The sequence below is a fragment of the Giraffa tippelskirchi genome, chromosome 7, assembly GCF_054371585.1.
Source record: "Giraffa tippelskirchi isolate mGirTip1 chromosome 7, T2T-mGirTip1v1.2.pri, whole genome shotgun sequence".
Taxonomy (NCBI): domain Eukaryota; kingdom Metazoa; phylum Chordata; class Mammalia; order Artiodactyla; family Giraffidae; genus Giraffa; species Giraffa tippelskirchi.
The window spans coordinates 103,515,309-103,541,299 of record NC_137281.1 but is presented as its reverse complement, the minus strand read 5'-3'; the positions used below and the strand labels follow the sequence as shown (position 1 = coordinate 103,541,299).

Sequence of the window (25,991 nt, the reverse complement as noted above, 5' to 3'; positions counted from 1 at the left end):
TCTTTATACTTTTGTTTCTCAGTAAAATAAGAATGTAATATTAATATTTCTTCAGTTGATAATTTAATTATACAGTCTAGATAAACCTCTTAGAATAATACCTCATGCATTCTAATAGAGAATGTTTATTATAACTATTAGTAAGAACTACTGTATTCTGTTTTAGTTACATTTTTACCCAACTGTATAACTAGTGATGATAAAGTAAATAGATATCTTTCTACTGATGAATAACCATATTTTGGTTAATAATTTTTTAATAATTTTAATAGCATACTTCTGATGAATATCCCAAGTGGTCATCAGATATACTCAAATTTGTATAACCATAACCATCTGCTTTGGTATTTATTACTTAATACTAAGTAAAATGTGCTCAAGATCCAAGACAGAATATTACACATCTGCATCTGCTTGTTTACACACACAAAAGCAAAATACGTTCGATTGGCAGCATATGTTAGAGTGAACACCAATCTGTTATGGTAATAATTTCATTGTTGGCTGTATTGCAGAGGCCTAGTCTATAATATATTTTATTAAGATGGATGTGCTTTAGTTTGTTCAACCAGTCACAGTAAAATATTTGGCTAATGTTTTATTGTATACCATATGTGTGGGCAGTCAGGTTGTCTAATAACACATGAAATGTCACAGTTTTAAATAGGCATCTAATTGAGATTTAATCAGATGGATATTTTACATTAATTAAATGCCAGGTTATTAATGAATATATATGTTTATATGTAACTATGTAAAAATGAAACATTATTAGCTCAAAATTCTATGCATTATGGACAGAATGTAGACATTCTCATAAATACATGTACACAGAACAGTATGGAAGAATCTTGATGCATTTAAACAGCATTAAAATAAGTGTCACCCTATTTAAGAAATAGCAATTACTGTGTGTTTGGAAATGATTCTCTCTAATATTTGGATCTCTTTGACCCCTCTTTGTACCATCATAAAGCAGCTCATTCTGGTTTTTTTTTTTCCATAGCCAGGATGAAATTTAAATATATCCACTCCCGCTGTGACAAATAATCATTTCCATATATGCAAACCCAGAAGCAGTGCTAACTATCAAAATGATTGTAAGAAACATAGAAGAACAAAATTGGGCAGATGTTTTGGAAACAAAACAACTTGCTGAAATTTAGCTTCTCTCAGGAAAATTCAGATAAATGAATAAGCTTCACTCTCCATGTGTTTTCCCTTATCATTTTCTTATCCCCTGGCTAAACCATTTTGTTCAGTCCGGTTATATTTCACTGCTGGTCCCCATCTCAAGTTTATCAAAAAATAATTGTGTATGTTCATTCTCCTTTTCCCATGAAAGATGTTTCCTTCCTTGAAACTTCAAAGAAAATTTTGTTCAGAAGAGGAGATAGTTCTTACACCTCATTCTCTTTTCAACAAAATTCACTTCTCTCCCACTTTGCTAGTTTTTTCCCTTCAGAGGAAAGAGAAATCAAGGTACAGAATTAAGAACTGGATATGTTTTAGACAGAGTCAGGCCCAGGATTTTCCCTAGAGTGGGCCCAGATTGCAAGTGTCTCAGAGCATTCATCTTTTAGGCAACACGATGGTAAAGGCCACTTTGGATTTTCACATTTAGCATCTCAAGGCCGTGGTCACTGCTGAAGCTATGAATAAGACAACAATGTTACTGGAGTATTTGTCCCTTTGAGTATTTGTCCAATTTAATGTCTGCTTGACCCTTGAGAACCAGAGAGATTATTTTCTATCTTCAGTGACCAACACATTAAATAATGATTATTTGAATATGCTAATGTTTAAATATTCCATATTAACTCAGACCTTAAGGCTGATTTCCCTTTCCACCTATTTATAATGAGGTGGTAAACTTAGTTATTAGACAAATGCATCAAAAAACCACAGTATATATAAATTAGTTTATGATATTCTGTTTCTAAGCAGTAATCCATCTAGACCAGGAAATGTATAAGGTTTAAGAATTTTCAAGCATCCCCAATTTCATGCAAAAACTGGCTAATTTGTGAATTAATTTCAATGTTTTTGAGTCTATATTTTTAGCATTCAATAGCACATAGGATAATGATAGTATCAAGCTTGCCACCCAGTATTGTCTTATTTGAATAAAAACTACTTATTTTAGTGTGAGCTTTTAGTTCTGCTATTATGCATTCTGTTTGAGTGTGTGTGTGGGTATGGGTGTGTGTTTATATAGTTAAATACAGCTGACAATAACTTTTATGATCTTAAATGTGTCATCTAACCTCCAATAATTTAAAAATATTTTATACTTGCAAACTTACTACTTGTACTCTATTTTTCTATTAACATCTAAAACTATAGGTAAGACAAGAAAAGGGACTTCCTTTCTTGTCTTAGTGGCCTAGTGGTAAGAACTTGCCTGCCAACACAGGAGATGCAGGAGACACAGGAGACGCTGATTTGATCCCTGGGTCAGGAAGATCCCCTGGAGAAGTAAATGGCAAGCCACTCCAGTATTCTTGCCAGGAAAGTTGCATGGATAGAGGAGCCTGGAGGGCTACATTCTATAGGATCAAAGAGCCAAACACGAGTGAAGCAGCTTAGCCTGCAACAAGAAAACATTGCTTATGGTGAAGCATTGCCACTGACACTTTGACATCTAGACATAGGGGCTTCCCAGGTTATGCAAGAGGTAAAGAAATAGCTTGCCAATGCAGGAGATGTAAGAGACATGGGATTGATCCCTGGGTCGGGAAGATCCCCTGGAGGAGGGCATGGCAACCCAATCTTGCCATGAGTATTCTTGCCTGGAGAATCCCATGGACAGAGGAGCCTGGTGGGCCACAGTCCATAGGGTTGTAAAGAGTCAGACACAACTGAAGTGACTTAGCACACACACATGCATCTAGATGTATAGCTCTTTTTAACTCCTATCTCTAAGGAGTACACATGACAGAATCACACAAAATAAAAATATTTCATAATCTTTGGTTGAGCAATGTCAATAATACTTTTTGAAATTCTTGATAAATTAATTCTTTAAAAAAAGCTTAGTAAAGCTAATTTTTGCTTATAAAATTAAATTTCTGTTTACAAAATATAAAAAAGATCTATAATCCACTCATTTTTATGTATCCCACCAGCTTAGGAATGAAAGAATTAACTCTCAGAACATGTTTGAAGAATGTCTTCTGGATGTCTGGTGCACTGATAGGCTTTTCATATCCTGACACTCCAGCTTTTGTTCCAAAAGGTAATGCACTTTGGCTAACAATTTTATACCCTTGAGTTCTTCCAAAACTGTTGGGGAAATTCCGTCTGATCCTGGAAATTAATTTATATCAATTTTTCCAATTTTCTTGTGATTTTATTACTTTTTAACTAATTATTTTCTCACATTATTTTTTCTGTCCTTGATATCTATATATTGAATGGCAACACTGAAAACAGAAGATAATGTCATCAAAATAATAATTTTTAAAACATAATGTATTATAGCAGCAGAAAATTTTTCAAATATATAAAATATTAGTATGTTTGTAAACTTTGGAACTTTTCAAGTGGGAATAGAAAAATGCATTCATGTTTTCAGGGAAGAAGAGAATCCGTTCTCCTCCCAATACAGACATGAGTGCACACAAATACACATAGATTTAAGGCAGTTTTCTATAGATGGTATATAATAGAGATTATTAAAAGAAACTTGATAAATAATTCTCCAACTTTTAAGCAATTTTCCACTACTTATCAGTACTTCTCAACAAAGTACATATCAGGATCACTTATGTACCAGGGGCAGTTAATTATTATTAAAATTAAAGTTAAAAATAATTTTAATTGTTGGACCTTTCAGATCTGGAGTTATTTGGGCCTTAAATAATCTTGTTGATTCTTCCTTTAACAATTTCCCTTTAAGTTCTTAACTGTATGATTATTCAAATGTGGCATTTAAAATAAGATTCTAAACTAATAAAAGTATGCTTTACATAAAAAGATAGGAATTAAGTAAAAACTTTTAATAGTATTAACATTCTGATAAAGTTCCAAGACTCTGACCTAGAGAGCATTTATGTTAGACTAATCATTTCAAAAATGTTCCAAGTAGATTATTTTTATTTCAGTACTATTACATTTAAGACATGTATTTCATTTCACCAGCTCACTAATTCTATTTATTTTGAGTTATTTGAGTTCCATTTTACACGTAAGAGAACTAAGGTTGATACATGATCAGCATCACTCAGTCACAGAGATCCAGAGTCCAGATCTGAACCCAGAACTGAACATGCTTTGCATCCTGCTACATTGCCTCCCTCTATTAATCTCACATTTCCTTTGTAACCATTTACTACACTGCTGCTGCTGCACTAGAGGCCCCTTATCTCCAGAAATGCATGGAACATGTGGATTGGGAGGCAGCGAGAGAGATATTAGATAAGATAGAACTTTTTTTTTTCTCCCATGAGCAGAGTTAGAACAAACACCTTTGCTTTTGCATTGGGTGGATGTGAATGTGGATTAGGGGGACAGTCTAAGTATCCTGGAAGAAACGGTAAAAGGCCTCTGTCAGAAAGTGGTTCTTTAGGAAAGGAGACAAACTGGTAAGGAGGATGCACATCCAATCTCATCAACCCTCTAACTTTTCAATATGTTTTGGACATTTTATTTCATGCATCATTTTCAACCTTGTTTCTGGTGATCGGATTCCCTCCACAGATTAGAGCCAAGCAACACTGAAAGATTGACAACTTGCCTCTAGAAAATTTATTTCAGTTATAGGATCTCCTTGAAATGTTGAACAAGAGGCTATCATACAGAGTCTGGTTTTATTATTCAAGTCATCAGCTGTGAAATTAGTGTATTTAGTTTAAATCACTCAGTTTTCCTCAGAGGGCTCTCTCTTTCATTCATGGAGATTTCTGTAAATCATGAATACGATATCACAAGTCCCTTACAGATCTAAATTAATTGGCTCTATTGGACCAGTGTAACATACATAAGAACATTATTTCAGAGGGAAAAAAAAAGGTAAGTAAAGACATCAGACTGGGATTACTAATTTGTTAGATAACTAAGGAAAATGTTCTGTTGCTGAGTCACTGCTCCTCCTCTTGTGTGTTCCATTTCAGTGGACCACAAAGCCATTCAGCCCACAGAAATAAAAAACCTGTGAATCTGCTGCCAATCTGATCACATTTCTCCCATGCCTTGCCTTCCAACACTTAAATATTAAGTCCAGTAGTTTAAATTTCTGACTCTTCCTCAAATCTTCATCATTTCCCACTTTGTCCAACTTCTATTGATTTAGTCTCTTTCTTGCTTTGCTTTCTGCTGTGGCATGCTGTTTCATCTTCAGGTACAATCTAAACTATCTTCAACAGTCTAGCCAGTGAACTTTTAAATTATTGATAACATCAAATTTAAAGTATTTCCATTGTTTCTTATGACTTCTTGTTTCTAAACATTTCTCATAAAATATAGGATGATCTGGCACCATAGTATCATATCTTTGAATTCTGCTGTTTTTTCCACTTCCTCTCAACGTCTGCCGCACTTCACTTAAGGCATATAGAACATGCTATTTCATGAACCTGTGACATGTCAAGTCTTCCTGTTAATTGGTGATAGAGAAAAGACTGTAAAACAAAACATTACCTTTCCCTTATTTTTTAATTGAAATAGAGTTGGCATACAATATTATGTTAGTTTCAGGTGTACTACATATGATTTGATATTTGCATACCTTACGAAATGATGACCATGATAAGTATACTAACCATCTGTCCCCATGCAAAATACAAAGTCATTACAATATTATTGACCACATTCCTTATGCTGTATAGCACATTCCTGTGACTTGTTTATTACAAAACTGGAAGCTGTACCTCTTAATCTCCCTCATCTACTTCAGCCACCCTTCAGTCCTTCCCTTCTGGCAACTACCCAATTGTTCTCTGTATCCATGAATCTGTTTTCATTTGTTTGCTCTGATTTTTAGATTCCACGTATGAGTGAGATCATGTACTATTTCTTTCTCTAGACAGAGAGAGATGCTTATTTCATTTGGCATAGTACCTCTAGATCCATCCATGTTGCCACAAATGGCAGAAATTTTTTATAGCTGAGCACTATTCCATTGTATATGCATGCCACATTTTCTGCTATTGGCAGACACTTAAATGCATCCATATTTTGGCTGTTGTAAATAATGCTGCAGTAAACATTGGGATGCATATGTCTTTTTAAATTAGTGTTTTTGTTTTCTTTGGGTAAATACTCAGAAGTGAAACTGCTGAATCATATAGCAGTTCTATTTTAAATTTTTCAAGGAAACTCCATACAGTTTTCCTTAGTGGCTGCACCAATTTACATTACTTGACACTATTCATTATATGACTACTCTATGTATATATGTATAAATACATAAATACATATGTGCATCTCAAATATTTTTCCCTATGCATATATAGCTGCCACTATAAAGATGAGGAGAATGCAAGTCAGAGAGGTTAACTAATTTTCTGAGCCTAAAATCCACCCATTAAGTAGCCAAATATCAAAAATGTAAGGGTTTAAACCTACATTTTCTCACCCCAAAGTTACTACTACTTCCAGAATTTAATAGTTTACCTAGCATTTTATTTCTTACAATATTTCATAAAAATTGTTCTTTCTTGCATATTATATTTTTCTCATTCTAGGGTTTCCTGAATTATTAATTCCCCCAGACTTTGTCTGGAATCAGTTCAACCTTTTTCACTGCCTAGCTTTATTTTAGGCATTGTTGGGCCCTGATGGCCAGTGTGATCCTCATGCAAGTGGAAAGCTGCCATTTCTCATTAGCCCCTGCTCTTTATCACAAAACCAGCTCCAAGGTTAAGCAGTGTACAGAGTGAAGGCTGAGGTTTGTCCTTGCTTTTTGCATTTGATGGAACATTTATGAACATGAACTAAAACTAGACATTCACTATTATTTTACTATTCTAAACTACAGGAAGAGTATAATTTAATACAACCACTAAAGTAATATATTTCAAGTATACATACCATTATGATAAAATCACACTGCATTAGTTCATTAGCTTTTAATTAGGAAAAAAGGATACTCCTGCATCTTTACAGGGTAAATCAGATTTGTTATAAATGCATTTGCAAGCCTGATATAATAAACATGTTACAGTTAAGCAGTCTGTTAAACCGGGTATAACAAAATATGGTAACCTTAGGAAATCAGGATGATTGCCTCAAGAAGGATGTTGATGGTGAAACACAGGAAAAAGCATTAAATCTGAGGTTACTCCTTTAAATGCATGCAGAGGCCATTTTATGATTTATCAATCATAAAAGGTTGCTCTGGGTCTACAATAGGGAGCAGTAGCGACTGTAGTGAAGTGAGGAGCATGTGTCCTTATGGATGTGGCAGTCGCAGCTTACTAGCACATGTCGCTAGCACTGTGAAAACTTGAACTTTTGTAGGAGAAACCAGAAATTCATATTTCTCTTAAGTCTCCCAATTTTTGAATGTTGTGGGTGGATTCAATTTCTTTCAGAAAAATAGAGACCAAATCTGACATTTGTGATCTTTGTACCAGAGTAGAGTTTAAAGTTGGCAAAAAGTGTAGAATATAGCCAGTTACCCTTCAAAAGTCCACAAATATTCATGAGCATAGTAGCCAAGATTTGTATATCATATATAAGCTTGAAGTAAATCACAAGGCATTGAGTCACCTCTGATTTTCCTCATTGTAAAAATTTGTGCAACAGGAGCCATAAAGTTTTGATTATATGCATGGTAAGCATAATGGGATACATTTTTTAAATAGAGGAAATATTTGACAATTCTTTAAGATGATTTAAACATCTGAAAATTATAATTTAAATACTTATATTAAAAGCAGCCACAGCAATGTGACCAGCAGAAAACAAAAGCCAAAGATAAAAGATTCCAATATAAGAACCTCAGCTATCTATATAGGATATAAAACCTACACTGTATATGAAACCTTTATATCTAAGAACCTATGCCTTTAAAGTAATGTTTTACATTATATGAAAAATAATCTCAAATGATATTTGCCAACTGTTTACAATTTCTGTATGCAGCATTTGGTGTGTGCATTTTAATTATTTTTCTTATCTGTATTTATCATTTTTTTTCTAGCTACATCAAAAAGATTTTCAAATTCTTAATTTGAAATTAAGAAATTGCTTTTTTTCTATTTTTATTCTAATTAATAAATGATTGAAACTATAGCAAGTGCCTCCAAACTCTGAAAATGAATACTTAAAAGAGACAAAACCTAACCATTTGTGAGAAAAATTTTATTTTAAATAGAGTGAATCATGCAAACTGAAAGTTATGTCATATCATGAAAGACACTTCATAAATACTAAGGCAGAATTCTGCATTCCAGCATAAAAGGCAACTGAATTAAAGTCATGTATATGCAAGACAATTTATCAGTGCTTTATCTCAGGTTACCAGAGGCCACAGTAAAAATGGTAAGAATAATTGCATAGAAAATATCTGAAGGGCCAGACTCTCAGCCAGAGCTCAGCCATGGGAAATTTTACAATTAAAGGCTAGGAGGAAAAACACCACTGGAATGATTATGACATAATAGAACAAGTGTCCGCTTGGCTCCTTATAGGGCAAGAGCTGAAGCCTGGATACTCCTTTTTAGCACATTTTGAGAGCTCTTTCATAGTTAGGGGCCTGTGATTGAAGGGTGAAGTGGACACGCCTTCTTTACTAGCTGTGGAATTCTAAAGAGCCCAGTGACTCTGGGAATCATCAGGAAAAGCATAGCTGTTCCACTTTTTTTTCCTGGATTCTAAATATGCTTTCTAATGAAGGAAGACAGTGAGTTCAGCTTGCTCAAAACCTATGGCATTTATGTACCTGACAGATTTCAAAGCACGGAGGTACCCATAAAGATACTGGAATGAATATGATATCAAGGCAGCACTGAGAATGTTCAAGTGGACCATCTACACTGAGTGCATCATGAATGTTCAAAAAAGATTTGAAAGTAACTAGCAATTTTTCTATGTAAGCCAAGGAAATTTAATTGTATTTTTGTTTGTTTGTTTGCTTGCTTACACAAGAGATTTATTGCCAAGCACCAGACATAGACTTTTAGGTATTAGATGAGGTGGGTGACATAGGCCATTTAAACTAACCACCCCTAAATCTCTTGTTCCTAAACTCTGTTAACTAGATTTGTGTAAATTTAGTGGCTCAGTGGTAGAGAATCCACCTGCCTATGCAGGAAACATGGGTTCAATCCCTGGCCCAGGAAGATCCCACATGCCACGGGTCAACTAAACCAGTGTGCCACAACTATTAAGCCTGTGCTCTAGAGCCCATGGGCTGTAACTACTGAACTCACATACTGCAGCTACTGAAGCCCGTGTGCCCCAGAGCCCATGCCCCACAATAAGAGAAGCCCCTGCAGTGAGAAACCCACACACTGCAGCTAGAGAGAGCCCCTACTCACCATAACTAGAGAAAAGCCTGAGCAGCAACAAAGACCCAGCACAGTCAAATAAATAAATAAAATTATTTTTTAAAAAGAACAAAGGAGTAAGAAATAGAATAGTTTATAAACTTTAAACAAGTACTAGGAAAAAATATTGCAAACTTAAAGTTATGTGACCTTATAAAGTAATAAGAAGGAATTTTTAAAGCCTTATAAAATAAACAATGTTTCATAACATTGTGTGCTCATTTTGCATCTGGTATTGCAAGCATTTCACTTAATTTATATAGTTTATGGCTAATAAAATCCTAATTATATTGGAACAGTTTACTCATTTTTTTTTTTTTTTAGATTTAGCAGTCACAGTCAGACTGTGAGCCAAGGTCACAAAGTGAAGACACAGCAGAGCCAAGGGAGGCTGGTCTCCCTTCCTACAGAACTTGGCCTCTTTTCACAACAGTACGGTAAAGAATTGTAGGGAAGGTTTGACTATAAAGAAAACATTGATAACATATATTCAGCTTCATAACAGATATTCAAAATGGAATTCCATTTAGTAAATTTTTTGAATATTCACTTTTTAAACAGAGACTTTTATACAAATTATAACAGTGACAATACATTAGAAATCTGATACATTTTTCACTAGAGATTGATTGGTCTTGAATCCCATCTGAAGAAGTTTTATCCATTAATCCAAAACAGAAATATCAAAAAAAATATGATTACTTAGTAACAGTTCTGTATATCTGCTTGTGCCCAAGGAAACCACAAGAAAGGTTTGGGAAAGAGAGTATTCAGCACTCTTAACTTCTTACAGCTCCTGGAAGAAAAAGATCTAACAACTATGGTAGACCTCTTCACAGGAGAAGATCAGCGATACCTCATGTAGAGTCCAGAACTGGACTGATGATTTGGATTTTTTGAATGCCATCAGTCTCTGGATTGGCCTCTGTTTACCGAGCAGTCATATGGTCTGTCACACTAATGACTAGATGTTCCTGAGCCATTTATTTTCACCCCTTTTGAACTCAAACTGTAGATAGTGTTTTCTTTCTTTCTACACACGTACATCAGTGTTAAGATTCAAAATATGAGTCTATCTTACACAAATGTTCTTTTTGACATTAGGAGTTTACATTTTGCTTTCTTTTTGCCGCATTACTTCAGTTACATGAGAGAAGGAAGCAAGATGTTGGGACAAGAGCACCTTTCTTATATTGACTAAGAACTTCTTCTATTTTTTTCACCCAGCTTCTTTTCTACCACACAAATATCTTTTTCTTTCCTCTTGAAGCTCAAATCTCTGTGCTTCTCTGTTCATTAATTCATTATCTACTGAATAGCACTGGGGGGAGCAATGTGTTTCTCCCCATGGTGCTTTTCAATAAATAATGAATGTAACCAGATAACTGGGGCTGGCTAACACCCCAGAGGAGTGAGGAGCTGAGAATTTGTGGAAGTCACTGGGTTGTTTTTTGAAAGGACTTTTTTTTTTATTATTGGTTCAGTGCTGCAGCTTTGGGCTCTCTTATTCTCCGTCATGGGGTTCCATAAGCTTTTAGATTTAAGTTTTATTGAGGAACACAACTGGGGACTTCTCAGGGATACACACTGATCTTTTCAACTGCCTGGGTTGTGAAATTGGTGAGGAAGGAATGCCAGGAGGGCTTTCAGAACCACAGCATCAGCTGAAAACAAAGCCAACAGAATTGTCTGAATCAAAGGAGTCATGCTTTTGCCTGATAATAACCATAGACTGAATTTATTCATAGCACTACAACCAGGAAGAGGTGTTTATGTTGACTGGGCTCTGTTTGCAATTTGTTTGGCAAAAACCTGTCTGACTGTTGGTGGGCATTTCGACACTAATCACACCATTCTGCTCATTTAAAAGATGACATCATGATTTATACATACTTAATCAGAATATATTCTACTATGTTAAAGTTGATATATAAAAGACGTTTTCACCACACTTTTTATCTCTAGAGTTTCACTAGAAATTAAATAAGAATAAAGTAAACAAACATAAGAAATCAGATTAAAAAGAAGCATCTGTATTTGCAAATTCCCCTCTCTGTGCTCAACATCTACTCACCTTTCCATGTTTTATTTATCATGAGATAAAAGGAAAAACTCAGTAGGAAATTTTGAGGATAAAGTTAGAGGAGTTGCTAATATATACCTTTGTTTTGAAATAAGACTGCACTCAAAACTTACTGAGGGAAATGATAGCCACTCATTTTTGTTCTGAGAAATAAGGAGCAAATGAAGACACATACATAATTTTCTTTTGCTACTTATCTTAGCACTGTACAGACCTTAAAATCATGGTTTGCTTCCTAAAGCTTACAAATAATTCGATGAGTTAAATAAAAGATCTATTTTTCTTGTCTTGGTTTTTGGTTGAATTAAAATAGAAACCAATACTTAGGTTCCCATGTTAGATCAAATTATGTAGCTTCAGATAGTTCCTTCTGGGAGCATCAACACCACCATCACCATCAGCTTCTACTCCTCGCCCTGTAACTTGCACCTTTAATTTCCCTAGAAAGAAATCTCAGCAAAAATAGAAGTCACAAGTCAGTGTAACCTAGGGAATTTAAAACACTTTCTGAACGTACAACATATTGAAATGTTGCCCTGAGAATTCTGCTCTTGTTTCTGAATAAAAGCCCAACGTACTCATATTTTAAAAAAGCTTTGATTTTTCTCAATCTCAGCAATTATTTTCCCAAGTCGATGTGGATGGGGAGCATATGGGGAAGAGGAAGATATAGGTGTGACTCCTGTTACAGTTCTAAGGTCATTGGAGATTATACAATGATTAAAAACATGGGCTTTTAAGAATGCTAATTTGTGTTCGAATTCAGCTTTGTTGTATACCATGAATAAATTACTGACATTTCAAGTTTTAAGTTTCCATAATTTAAATGAGGTGAAATCCATCTATCTGTATGATTTATGTTAGGATTAAGATTAATTCGTATCAAGGACCTAGCACAGATCTTGACATCTAGCAAATGTTCAATAAATTATAGCTAACATTATTATTCTTTTAGCATCCTTTTAGAATGCTATTAATTCATTAGTTTCCGCTAACAATCTGAAATATTAAGACACTTGTCTTTTTAAACATGAGCTTTTAAATTATTTATTATTCATATACATATGTATTTTAGAAATAACTGAAACAGTGATTTCTTTATTCTTAAAATGACTGCTTCTTTGTCATATAGCAATTTACAAGAACAGAAGTAAGATAATTCTGCCTTTTCTCCAAGCATTTATTACATTTGTCCTTTTCAACATTTAGTCATAAAGGTGATTTATGTGAGTTGAAAGTTAAAAGCGTTAGCTTAATTTCTCAAAATTAAACAATCACTCAAATCTATGCAAATTGAAATGACCCAATGTGATGGGAGATGTAAAATGCTAACTACAAGTGACATTAAGGAGGTTATTATTTTAATAAATTAAATACTGATGCTATCAGCTCTGTTAACAAAAGACATTTAAGAATAGATTCTTTCACACTTTGTTTATCTAATCCTAGATAAAATGTGGCAAGTAACTAGCCCAATTTCAGTTCTTACCACATGGCTTCAAACGGCACCAATTTAAGAAAAGAGACCCTATAAAAAAAGTAACAAATCGTTACAATCATCTGCATATTCCTGTCTTTTGAAATATATGATGTTAAAATGTACTTCATCTGGTTTTCATATGTTCATCTCATATATATAACACAAAAATTTTATGTAACAATACCATAACAACATTGTACTAGAAACAGTTCTATTCATTTTAGTAGCTTATCCTGATACTTCTTCTAGAAAAACAGCCATTTTGATGGCTAATGTTAAAAAAAAAAAAAAAAACACATATTGGATATGAACATACGAGCAGCTCAGAGCAAACTCTTTGTCATGTTTGTCAGGAACTGAGAGGTGCAGTCAGAATTCTTGGAGCTCAGGGTAGATGGAAATGTGCAGTTCCTCAGTGACAGATGTCATTAATATTCAAACTTGTGGTGGGTGATAAAAACACGACACTCTTGTACCAGAATTAGTTTAGATTTCTTCGAATATTGTCACCAAGGAAATAGTTGAATATTTTTCTTTTCAGAATCATGAAGAAATTCATGGGGAGAAAATACCCCCAAAATAAATTTGCATTATACATATTAAACTTGCTTCTCTGTTTTCAAGGAATTCTATAGCAATTAATCAGTAGATTTTTCAGAGTTGTCAATAGCCTGAGAGATAGAAACTGAGGAATGTTAACAGCTCTCCTGTGTTTGGGATGAACTGTCATGTACTGTTCTATAAAGGCTTACTCTTATTACCAGAATGTTCTAGTTTCTTGAACATAATTTTACATAGCTTTGCCCAATGCAGAAGTTAACCAGGCTGGAAAATGAAATCATATCTGAGAATATACGAATGCACAGACACACTTCTATAGTAGTTAGGATAATTGTGTTAGTGTGTTTCTTCCTAATTCCTATCATCTACCTCAGTGAATGAGCATGTCAAATAAGATCTAAACATTTTCCATCATACTGTTAGTAATGCCTAAGAGCAAAGGTGTCAAGAATTCTTTAGTGTACATATGTAGGAAAAACCACTGATGCTCACAAGACATTACCAAAGTGATTATAAGAACAAATGTTAGAATTCTTAACTTGTTTTAAAAAGTAAAAAAATTTCTTTACATGGTCAATATAATTGCAACAAAAATTAAAATAAAACGTAACTTAGGGAAGTGTTTTAGAAAAAATCAAAATATATACATCAAAATTTTCATAAACATCATTCCAAATTCAACCATTGTCAAAATAATGTAACAGTCCCACACATTGTTTTAAAGAAAGAAAACAACACTTACAGGAAGACATGAGTTAAAGAAAACAAAGTTATAACTGACTATATATATATCTTAACTGAGGAGCTGATGCATATTTTTTAATGTTTTTCATATTCAAGTTTTTTAATTGCATTTTTAAAAAATGTTATTGCAAGATATTTGCTTTACAATACTGTTTTGGTTTCTGCCATACATCCACATGAATCAGCCGTAGGTATACATATGTCCCCTCCCTCTGGAACCTCCCTCCCAACTCCCACCACATCCCACCCCTCTAGGTTGTCACAATCCCTGTGTCACACAGAAAATTCCCACTTGCTGTCTATTTTACACATTAGGTAAAGTACTTGTTTCCATGCTAGTCTCTCAATTTGTCCTGCCCTCTCCCTCCCACACTGTTTAAGTTTTAAAATAATTAAGATCAGTAACAGATTTATTTTCACATTTAAATTAACTGAAACAGCATTGTAAGTTAATATAACCATAAGATAAAATGCTTTATGTTATTCAAGGAGATATTTGGTGAGACAGGAGCAGTGGGGAGGGAAGGAAGGAAGGAAGGAAGAAAGAAAAAATGAAAGTTATCTCCTAACCAGGTATGTTTGATTAAGAAAGAAAAATAAGTATCAGGCAAAGAAAATATTAACTTTAGGTTTTATAAGATGATTAAAGAAGAAAATAAACCTTGAATTTTGAAAAATTACTTAGCGAGATATTACCTTTCAACCTTTTTCTGTGTATTAAAAAATAAGTATACAAAATAAATCTCATTTTATAACTTTCTTAAATATAGATATCATAAATTTTAAAATATTTGTATTCTACTTTCTCAGTCTCACCTGATTGCTAATGATTAATATTAAAATCATGTATTTTTCTCTTGTTTCCTCATAATTTTCTACAGTTTCCATGAAATAAAACCATAGATACACATAAACCAGTTGTGTTCTTTTTGTTAATAGCCCATATATTATACAAGATTTGATCCTGACAGGCTATTTATGGTTGGCTTTACTCCAAGAATGGAAAATGTTACAACACTGTGAAAAAATTATATATTGGGAAAGGAACACTAAAGCAAAGAAAAAAATAGAAAATAATTATATTGTAATTGTATTATCCTTTAAAATATGCATGGAACATGCTTTGCTAAAGTCAATACAACTCATGATACCAGAAATTTGTTGGAATTTATATTTTGAACCTTGTTACTTACTTCAAATGTTTGTCAGACAAAAATATAAATAAATTAAAGTTGACCTAGAAAAAATTTAAAAAGACCGATAAGATATATTTATTTCATTTTCTTTATATGATGGGAAATTATTCTACTGTTAAGTGTACATAAGCATAAGGTTCTAGTGATCATGCTAATGATGGTATTATAAGTACAGGTGATAAAATCATTGCTGGTGTTATGATGAAAATGGGTGTTCAGTTATTTGCTCCCTTCAAAAGCCTGCATTTATCAGTGAGCAAGAGATTCATGGCCATTTGCTGAACTAAAGAGGGGTTACTTAGAAAGAAAACCAGTTTAATGGGGCAGAAAACAATGGAATAGTCTTTTAGTTCAGTTCAGTCGCTCAGTTCTATCCAGCTGTTTGTGACCCCACGGACTGCACCGTGCCAGGCTTTCCAGTCTATCACCAACTCCCGGAGCTTACTCAAACTCATGCCCTTTGAGTTAGTGATGCCATGCAACCATCTCATCCTCTGTTGCCCCTTTTCCTCCCGCCTTCAATCCTTCAGAGCATGAGGGTCTTTTCCAATGAGTCAGTTCTTCACATCAGGTGGCCAAAGTATTGGAGCTTCAGCATCAGTCCTTCCAATGAATATTCAGGACTGATTTCCTTTAGGATGGACTGGTTGGATCTCCTTGCAGTCCAAGGGACTCTCAAGAGTCTTCTCCAACACCACAGTTCAAAAGCATCAATTCTTCAGCGCTCAGCTTTCTTTATAGTCCAACTCTCACATCAATACATGACTACTGGGAAAAACATAGCTTTGACTAGATGGACCTTTGTTGGCAAAGTAATGTCTCTGCTTTTTAATATACTGCCTAGGTTGGTCATAACTTTTCTTCCAAGGAGCAAGCGTCTTTTAATTTCATGGCTGCAGTCACCATCTGCAGTGATTTTGGATCCCCCTAAAATAATCTCTCACTGTTTCCATTGTTTCCCCATCTATTTGCCATGAAATGATGGGACCAGATGCCATGGTCTTAGTTTTCTGAATGTTGAGTTTTAAAATAACTTTTTCACTCTCCTCTTTCACTTTCATCAAGAGGCTTTTTTGTTCTTCTTCGCTTTCTGCCATAAGGGTGTTGTCATCTGCATATCTGAGGTTATTGATATTTCTCCCGGCAATCTTGATTCCAGCTTGTGCTTCATCTAGCCTGGCATTTCACATGATGTACTCTGCATATAAGTTAAACATGCAGAAGTCTTTTAAAGGCTTCTTAAATGACTATTCTAGTGATATTTTATCCTTTAGAATCAGACCCATAATTATCATGAGATGTCCAACTCCAGTTTGATGAAAATGGCAATAATAATGCTTTCTTTCCAATATCTTAAAACAATTACAATGAATACATACTGCATACATATGTACAGTATAATCTAGCTTAGATCTATATATGTTTAGTGCTTAGTTGCGTCTATCTCTTTGCAACCTCATGGACTGCAACCTGCCAGGCACCTCTGTCCATGAGGATTTTCCAGGCAAGAATACTGGAGTGGGTTGACAAGCCCTTCTCCAGGGGATCTTTCCAACCTAGGGATTGAACCCAGGTCTCTCGCATTGCATGAGGATTCTTTACCAGCTGAGCTACCAGGGAAGTTCTACTAAACACATTTCTTTAGGGTTCTAGTATTTAAGGTTTACATTTATCCCACTATTTCACTTATCAATTTAGCAAAATATAATATATGAATAAATGAATGTGTTAGTTGATCAGTTGTGTCCGACTCACTAGGACCCCATGAACCGGAGCCACCAGGCTCCTCTGTCCATGGGGTTTCCCAGGCAAGAACACTGGAGTGGGTTGCATTTCTTCCCCCAGGGGATCTTTCTGACCCAGGGATGGAACCTGCATCTTCTGCATTGGCAGACAGATTCTTTACAACCTGGGATGTGCTTTCATATAGACAAGCTACTTACTAACAGTGTGCTAATTTAGACATTATTGAGAATATTATATACTTGGAAAATATATTATTTTCATAAGTTCAATAGTCTCTAAAGCTCTTGATTTATAAAAACGCCTAATTCTAGCCCCACTTTGAATAGGTGCAAAGCTGTATCTTATACTTAACTGTTGGGAATTTAAACCCTGGTTCCATACTCTGAAACCTTATATCCTAATTTTCTCACCATGCCATCCTTAGCCACATTGTGTTTGCTTATGTATAAAGCACTCACATCAAATTCTCTCCTTTTTTGTTATGTAAGGATATAACTTTTTTATCTTTTGTTTACTTCATAGCTATAACACACTTCTTATATATAGTCTGACTAATAGGTTGAACTTCTATATATTGTCTCTAGCTTCAATCTGAAACTATTATACATTATATTTCTGTTTTATAATGTTAGATATCACTGAGCATTTCATATCAGCACAGGGTACCATTTGCCAAGTACTGACATTATTATTCTACTGTATCATAAATTTTCAGCTTATCTGTTCTTACTTGGAAGAAGGAGAGATTAAAAAGTGATATCCTCAATAATTTTCTTGAAATCAAATTCTTTCTTCATATTATTCTCTTTTTTCTATTATATGCATGGATTAATTAAGCTGATTTTCACTATAAAGCTACCAATGCCTATATTAGTCTTTAAAGATGTTTTTTTCAAAGACTGGATATAAAGTGGGACACTATTTCTACTTCTTCTTTGATATAACAGAAGACAAACATATGAATCCTTCACATGTTAATAATTTTACCAGTTATTATTATAAGGAAAGAAAACAGAAATAGTAATATAATAAACAGGAGAACTTAACAAAACTTATATACCAAAAATGTTCTTATGATCCTGGTCTCTGACCTCTATTTTCTCACTTCCTTCTGCCATCTCTAATTTATATTTATTTATACATATAGCATTCCCACTCTAGTGTTCTTGCCTGGAGAATGCCAGGGACGGAGGGAACTGGTAGGCTGCCGTCTATGGGGTCACACAGAGTCAGACACGACTAAAGCAACTTAGCAGCAGCAGCAGCATACATGTAGCATTAATAATCTCGCATTCCTCATTTATTCTATGAAATTTCTTCCTTAAAACCTGAAGTCTCAGTATAAATTTATTTAAAACAGCAGTTTATCCCTCATCTTAGTTGCATAATTTGCAATTTTAGAAATTCAAAATTAAATCCAAATTTTTGTATTAAGAATTACCATCTCTTGACACTTGATCAAAAATTCTTAGGGAGACTGAAAGATAAACCAGTCTACATGGACCATGCCCCTGCTAGCAAAAACTTTTCTTAAAAAGTCAATAAGATAGTAGGTGAGTCATTTCAAACCACATGATCAACTTTTGGAGTAAGATAAAGCCAGTACCAGAAATTTCCAGGAGAGAGAAGTAAACCTAGCATAAACTCTTCCAAAACTCTGACCCACAATATATATAGTGATATGATCAACTCCCTATAGCAACATTTCTGCAATCTCAAAAATTGTCAAAAGTTAGTGTTCACCTGTGGTGGGCATCAAGATTTTAGCCAGTTTGTCCTTAGTCAAGGGGCTCTTAAAAAGTCCTAGGTCATACCTGGGTACTATATCTAAATATTTTTTACTCTATTTTAATTTCATCATAGCAATTGCCTCTTCCTTTCATACTCCTGAATTATACTTAGTTCAAAAAAATCTTTGTCTAGATTTTACTTTACCTCTTCCTGCTCTATCCTCAGCACTCTCAAATCAGGCTGAGAAGACCTGATGTCCTACCTTTTTCAGGAGGATTGTTTTGCTATTCTTCACTTAGTCTCAAACTTCAATCTCCACTATTGTTTACTTTCTAATTATTGTTGCATTTCCTGACATGAGTTGATTGATAAATTGGGTCCCTGTGTATTGTTTTTGCTTGACTCTGAAACCATGACCCCCTTGGGTTTCAAGATCTGAAAACTGTCACTTACAACTAGACATCACCACCATTACGATATATGAGTAATAATCATGACAATAATAATAACTAAAATATACTGTGTCTGCTATGTGCCAGTCACTGTGCTGGGTTCTTTGGATGCCTTAGCTCATTTAATCCTCATAAATGTGTGAGATGTGTATTATTGTGCTCACTTTTTGAGAAAGCTGAGTTTCAGAAAGTAGTTTAAATAAGCTCATACAGCTAATAATGCTGGAAAACATGATTTGAATACAGTAGTTTCTGACTCCAAATCTCAATCATATCACTTTTTATCATTGTTTTGATTGAGTTTTCACCTTACGTGATTTTTTCACCCCTACTCATTAATCCTAACTCACCACTTGACAATCTTAGTTCTAACCATATGCTTTACATCACATGTCTTATTTATCAACTAGAGTTACACTTGGAGCTTTTTCAGTTCTGATGACCATTAGGGGTCAATGAAATAGCAGAAGCAGAATCATTATCTTGATTTGTTTTTAAAGTGATTCCTTTAATCCTAACTACTGTTTCTGGGGGTAAATTTACTGAAGCTATGGTATAAACTCAAGGCCATATTTTAAAATTATAGGATCTTTCTACCAAGTATAGCTTCCTCGATTTTCTATACCATTCTTAAAATTATAAGCAGCGAAAACCTAAAACAATGTTCTTAATGTTAGATCTTCATTTGGCTCTTGTGCATGTAATTAGTCTGTATTCACATTCCCCCATTCTCCCTCATTTTATTCTTTTCCTACTCCATCCAGAACTAGCCCCTGCCCTCTCTTTTTCAAATCAAAATATCTTTAAGGAGTTTTTTTCATCACTATGTCAGCAGAAGCTCTATCAATCTGTATACACCCAGATGGCTAAGGGATATTTTTAGATCATTTCAATCATCTGCTTTTTGCATCCCCAATGACTGAGTTTATAAGAAGATTAAATTTTATGAATTGATTTGTTAGATAAGAAGTTATTATAATTACATTTTTTCTTTCAACTGGTTCTTATAACTATGGCTGCTTTATTAATAGAATAAAATGATTTACTTCTGTATGGTTTATTCATGAAAGCAGGTTAAGGAAGACAAGGGGAATTGCAATTATTGTCTATTGCAAAATGGAACGATGCTAATATGGCCAAAATACAATCAGTTTTATGAGGCATGAGTTCAGTTCCACTGAATCAAGTCCACATGCCAGGGCACAGGTGTAAGTAACCAGTAGTATCTACCTCTCAATAGGACTCATATTCAAGTTTCTAATCTCAGGCTTTATGACTTAAAATATGCACATAGAATGGTTTTAGCTCACACCTTACGTGATAAAATGACTAATTCAAGGATATGTCACCAGATAAAAGATCAGAGGTAAAGAACATAGTTTCCAAATTAACCAAATTTCTAACATAATAGAGATTGTTATGATGCAACACATTTTATTTTTTCATAGTGAGAGTATAGATGAATCAAAAATCATTTAAAATAAAAGATACAAGACTATTCAATACTATGCAACACCAGGAAGTGAAATACCTAACAAAAAGTTGCAGGCAAAAGTTAATTTTATGTAATCAGTGTCCAATAAAGATCATTTAATAAGATGTATTACAATTTGATAAATCATTTAAACATGTTAATACCCTCTGTCTCTGACTGTCCTGTCAAAATTTAAATGTCTTGAATGTTTTCTGCTAATTTTTATGGAATAAAACTATAAGCCAAATCTGAAGAGAAATAGCAGCATATATTTAAAAATCCAGTTTCTATCTGGGGTCTCACAGCTTGGCTTTTGTTTCAAGGTGATATTTTAAAGTTTATGTCACATGGAGATGTCATCGAGTAAGGATCCATAAACACACATAGACTATGTCACATTATGCATTTATGCTGCAAACTCTCATTTGAGAAAGCGAGAAAGAAACATAACTTTATGTTCCCTTGTTACAGAATCAACTACTATAATAGATACAGCATTGTGTCCATTGAGTCAAAACAAACAAAAATGCTCTTCTAAACATTTAATGAGGATATAGTAGAGAAGTCATATATTTAGAAATAATTATTTTTAGAAATCTTTAAAAACTTATTGTAATATGGCAAACTGGAAAGATACTGCTAAATCAGCTTTAAATCTAGAATTCTTGCCTTACTTGTGATTCTTTAATCATCTCTCATGTCTTATGCATTTGACTTTTTACATATAGACAAATAGTTATGTACTTATATATATATATGTATATGTGTGTATGTAATACATACACTGCATTATTTTATTGTTCTTATTTTCATAAATAAGAAAGCTTAACATAGGAATTATTACAACATACAAGTAGAGAAGACGATCTGCTAATCCTATGAGTTAGCATATTCTAATTTAGAAAATATATCTGAAAAAATTTATAACAATATTTAGAAAATTAAAGATGGTTGCACAGCTTTGAAATGTATAGATTATCAAAAATTTCAAGACACTTTATACTAATCCTTCTTAATGTGAAACAAGGATGGATACAGTTTTTTTTTCCTTTAATAAAATAAAACGGCTATTCTTTACTTGAATACAGCAAACAACAGCTTTAAAAAAAGCTTTTTATAAACTTCAAAACTGTAGGATATTTGCATAATAAACTAATGTAGTTTCCTCTCCTAATAAAATCAAATTCCAATTTAACAGTAAAATGTCCAAAATTCGCCATACCGCAAGGCATATGGGATCTCAGTTCCCCAACCAGGGATCAACCAGCACCCCGTGCATTAGAAACACATAGTCTTAACCACTGGCCTCCCAGTCAACCTTATTTTTAAACAAATAATATAAAAATAATATTTAGAAATGACATATGTTGATATTTTAATTGTGAAAGATAGATAAATGTTTAAATATGTGTTATATACCATTTATGGTGGCAAAAATTGAAAAATTTTATGAAGAAAGACAGCCTCTTCAATTAATGGTGTTGGGAAAACTGGACAGCTACATGTTAAATTATCAAACTAGAATACTCTCTCATACCACACACAAAAATAAGTGCAAAATAGAATAAAGACTTATATGTAAGACTTGAAACCGTAAAACTTCTAGAAAAAAAAACACACGGAGTACACTCTTTGACGGTGGTCTTATTAATATTTTTTTGGATATGTATCCTCAGGCAAAGGAAACAAATGTAAAAAAAACAATTGGGGCTGCATCAAACTAAAAAGCTTTTGCACAACGAAGGAAACTATCAACAAAATGGAAAGGCCACTTACTGAATGGAGGAGAGAGTCTTTCAATCATGTCTGACTCTTTGCAACCCCATGAACTGTACCAGACTCCTCTGTCCATGGAATTCTCCAGGAAAGAATACTGGAGTGGGTATCCATTCCCTTTGCAAACAATATATCTGATAAAGGGTTAATACCTAAAGTATACAAAGAGCTCATGCAACTTTTTATTAAATAAACAATCCAATTAAAATATGGGAGAGGACGTGAATGCTTGCAAAGAAGACATACAATGGCAATAGGCACATGAAAATATACTCAATATCACTTATCATCAGGAAAAAGCAAATCAAAGCCATAATGGGATATCACTTCACACCTGTCAGAATAGCTGTCTTCAAAAAGACAATAAATACGTGTTGTCAAGGATGTGGAGAAGGGGACCACTTGTGCAGTGTTGGTAGGAATATAAATTGGTGCAGCCACTAAGGAAAATAGTATGGAGATTTCTCAAAAAATTAAACACAGAACTACACATGATTCAGCAATTCCACTCTTGAGTACTTATCCAAGGAAAACAAAAACACTAACGAGACAACATATAAGCACCCAAGAGTTTCCCAGTTGATACCAGTGGTAAAGAACCCGGCTGCCAATGCAAGAGACATAAGAGATGCGGGTTCAATCACTGGTCAGGAAGATACCCTGGAGGAAGCCATGGTGACCCACTCCAGTATTCCTGTCTGGAGAATCCCATGGACAGAGGAGCCTGGTGGGCTACAGTCCATAGGGTTGCAAAGAGTCAGACACAACTGAAGCGACTTAGCATGCATGCATATGCACCCAATATTTATTGGCAGCATTATTTGCAATAGCTAAGATATGGGAGCAACCTAAGTATCAATCAATAGATGAATGGATAAAGAATATGTGTATGTGTATATGTACGTGTATGTTTGTGTATACACACACACACACACACACACACATGCACAGGAATATTACTCAGCCATAAAAAGAATAAAATTTTGTCATTTGCAACAACATGGATGGACCAAGAGGGTATCACACTAAATGAAATGGGAGAAAGTACATATGATTCCACTTACATATGGAATCTAGAAAACAAAATAAATGAACAAACATAAAAAGACAGAAACTGAGTTATAGACACAGAGAACAAAAACAGTATCAGATTTGTGGTTACCAGAGATGAAGGAAAGAGGGAGAATTGAATGAAAGCAGTCAAAAGGTAAAAACTTTCAGTTATAAGATAAATAACTACTAGGGATGTAACATATAACATGATAAATATAATTTACACTGCAGTATATGTTATATATGGAAGCTGTTAAGAGTAAATTCTAATAGTTATGATTACAAGGAAAACTTTTTTTTTTTTCCTCTGTGCATCTAAATGAGATGATGGATGTCCACTAAACTTACTCTGATAACCATTTCATGATGTATCTAAATCAAATTATAAGGCTATACAACTTAAACTTCTATAATGTTGTATGTCAATTATGTCACAATAAAACTAGAAGGAAAAAAAGAAAAGTAAAGTTTAAAAGATTTTTTTTAAAAAAGAAAGAAAATTGAACAACTTTGGAGGAAACAATTTGGCACTGTGAATTAAGAGCATTAAAACCATTTGTTCCTTTTACCCAGTAATTCCAATTCTTAAAAAATAGTCTAAGAAAATAAATGTAACCACTTCCCCAAATTCAATGCACAGCGAGGCTCAATTTCATAAAAATGGATAATTAGAAAGCATAAAGCTCTAAATGTCGAACATTTGGGTAAATGCTAAAGGAGGTGAAGTGTTTCCTTCTTTTATTTGGTGACCACAAAACATGTCAAGCAAGAATCATAAAACATATCAAGCAAGAACACGGGAAAGACTCTAACCCTTAATCCTTGGTGAGTGAAGCCACTGTGGTCCTTCCCTGTGTCCACATGATCCGAAAAAATGGGTGTTTTCATTGGTGGCCCATTTTCCTCTTTATTAAACTTGATTCTCAGGACCCTGAATGAACCTCGCAAAAGGAATAGGCATCTGTATTAACTAAGGATGGGATCCACAATCACTGTCTCTCCCATATCCCCATCTACAACCTCTGTCCTAACTCCCATTAGTATCCAAGGAAACTGAATAAAGAGGACACTCTCCCTCCTTCCAAATCTCAATATACTTGGCCTATTCTCACTCTTCCATAGGATAAAAATCAATTTAGTTTCCTCAATGAACTTAGACATATAAAAGAGATCTGCCCAGGGGCCACAACTACTGTGCTACAATTTCTGAGAGCTGTGCACCCTGGGGCCCATGCTCCCCAACAGGAGGGGTCACTGCAGTTACAGGCCCACGCACCACAGCTGGAGAGTGGTCCGTGCTCTCTGCAACTAAGAGGGGGCCCATGTGCAGCAAAGAAGATCCAGGGCAGCCAAAAATAAATAATTCTTTTTTTTTTTTCAATTGTCTGCTTAATGCCCAGCTATACTAATGAGATTCATGGTTTTATTCTCAAATGGTAGCTCTCCATTCAGTGGCCTCAAATTTATGGACCTAAAAGAGTAAAGAAAGATTATAATTCATTTGACAAATTTATTTTTGTGGGTGATAGATGTCAAGCACCATTTTAGAAACTGAAAATACAATGCCAAACCAAAAAGTTGTTTACTCAAGGAGTTTATTTTAATGCATGTAGAGGTACTTAACAACTACATGTAATGCCCAACTTTGAAAGGGGGTTTTTTATTTCCCTTGTAATGAGCCTAGAACTGAGAAAAATAACTACATTTAATTTCACAAATGGGTCTTCTATATAAAATTCTAAAATGGCCAAGAGTAAAATATTAAGAATAAAAATTTATACACAATTTTTATAATCCTATTAAAATCATAGAAATATTTTCTTGTTTAAAATGATATCTAGTATTTTCTGTGCCAAGTTGCAAATAAAATAGTTTTAAAGACAAAGAAGAAACTATATATGTATATATGTGTATGCATATATATATATATATATATATATATATATAAACATGGTATTTACCTTATAGCTGTATTCCATTGTTCTTACTATAACAGCAAGAACAATGGAATACAATGAAAAATTACAATCTAACTATTGGCTACTAGTCAACCTAAAATGCAATCTTTCTGAAAAAAGAAATGTAAGAGATCGTATTCCTTTCTCTGTTGCTTAAACTTTTGTTCGCGAACCAGTCATATACCAACCAGAAAACTAGACAGTAAACCTAAGAATGTTGCATCTTATATAAGAAAGGTTTTT

General features: G+C 34.0%; 1 protein-coding gene across 3 annotated transcripts in view; it reads right to left on the bottom strand.

The window, feature by feature from the left end:
* Nucleotides 1-25,991, bottom strand: part of LOC145514141 (uncharacterized) — a 959,076-nt gene that overhangs the window by 783,744 nt on the left and 149,341 nt on the right. For all 3 annotated transcript variants that reach the window (XR_014059866.1, XR_014059862.1, XM_081511229.1), the window contains exon 4: nucleotides 2,405-2,590. The gene's annotated coding sequence lies outside the window, so the exon portion shown is untranslated. The remainder of the gene's footprint in view (nucleotides 1-2,404; nucleotides 2,591-25,991) is intronic.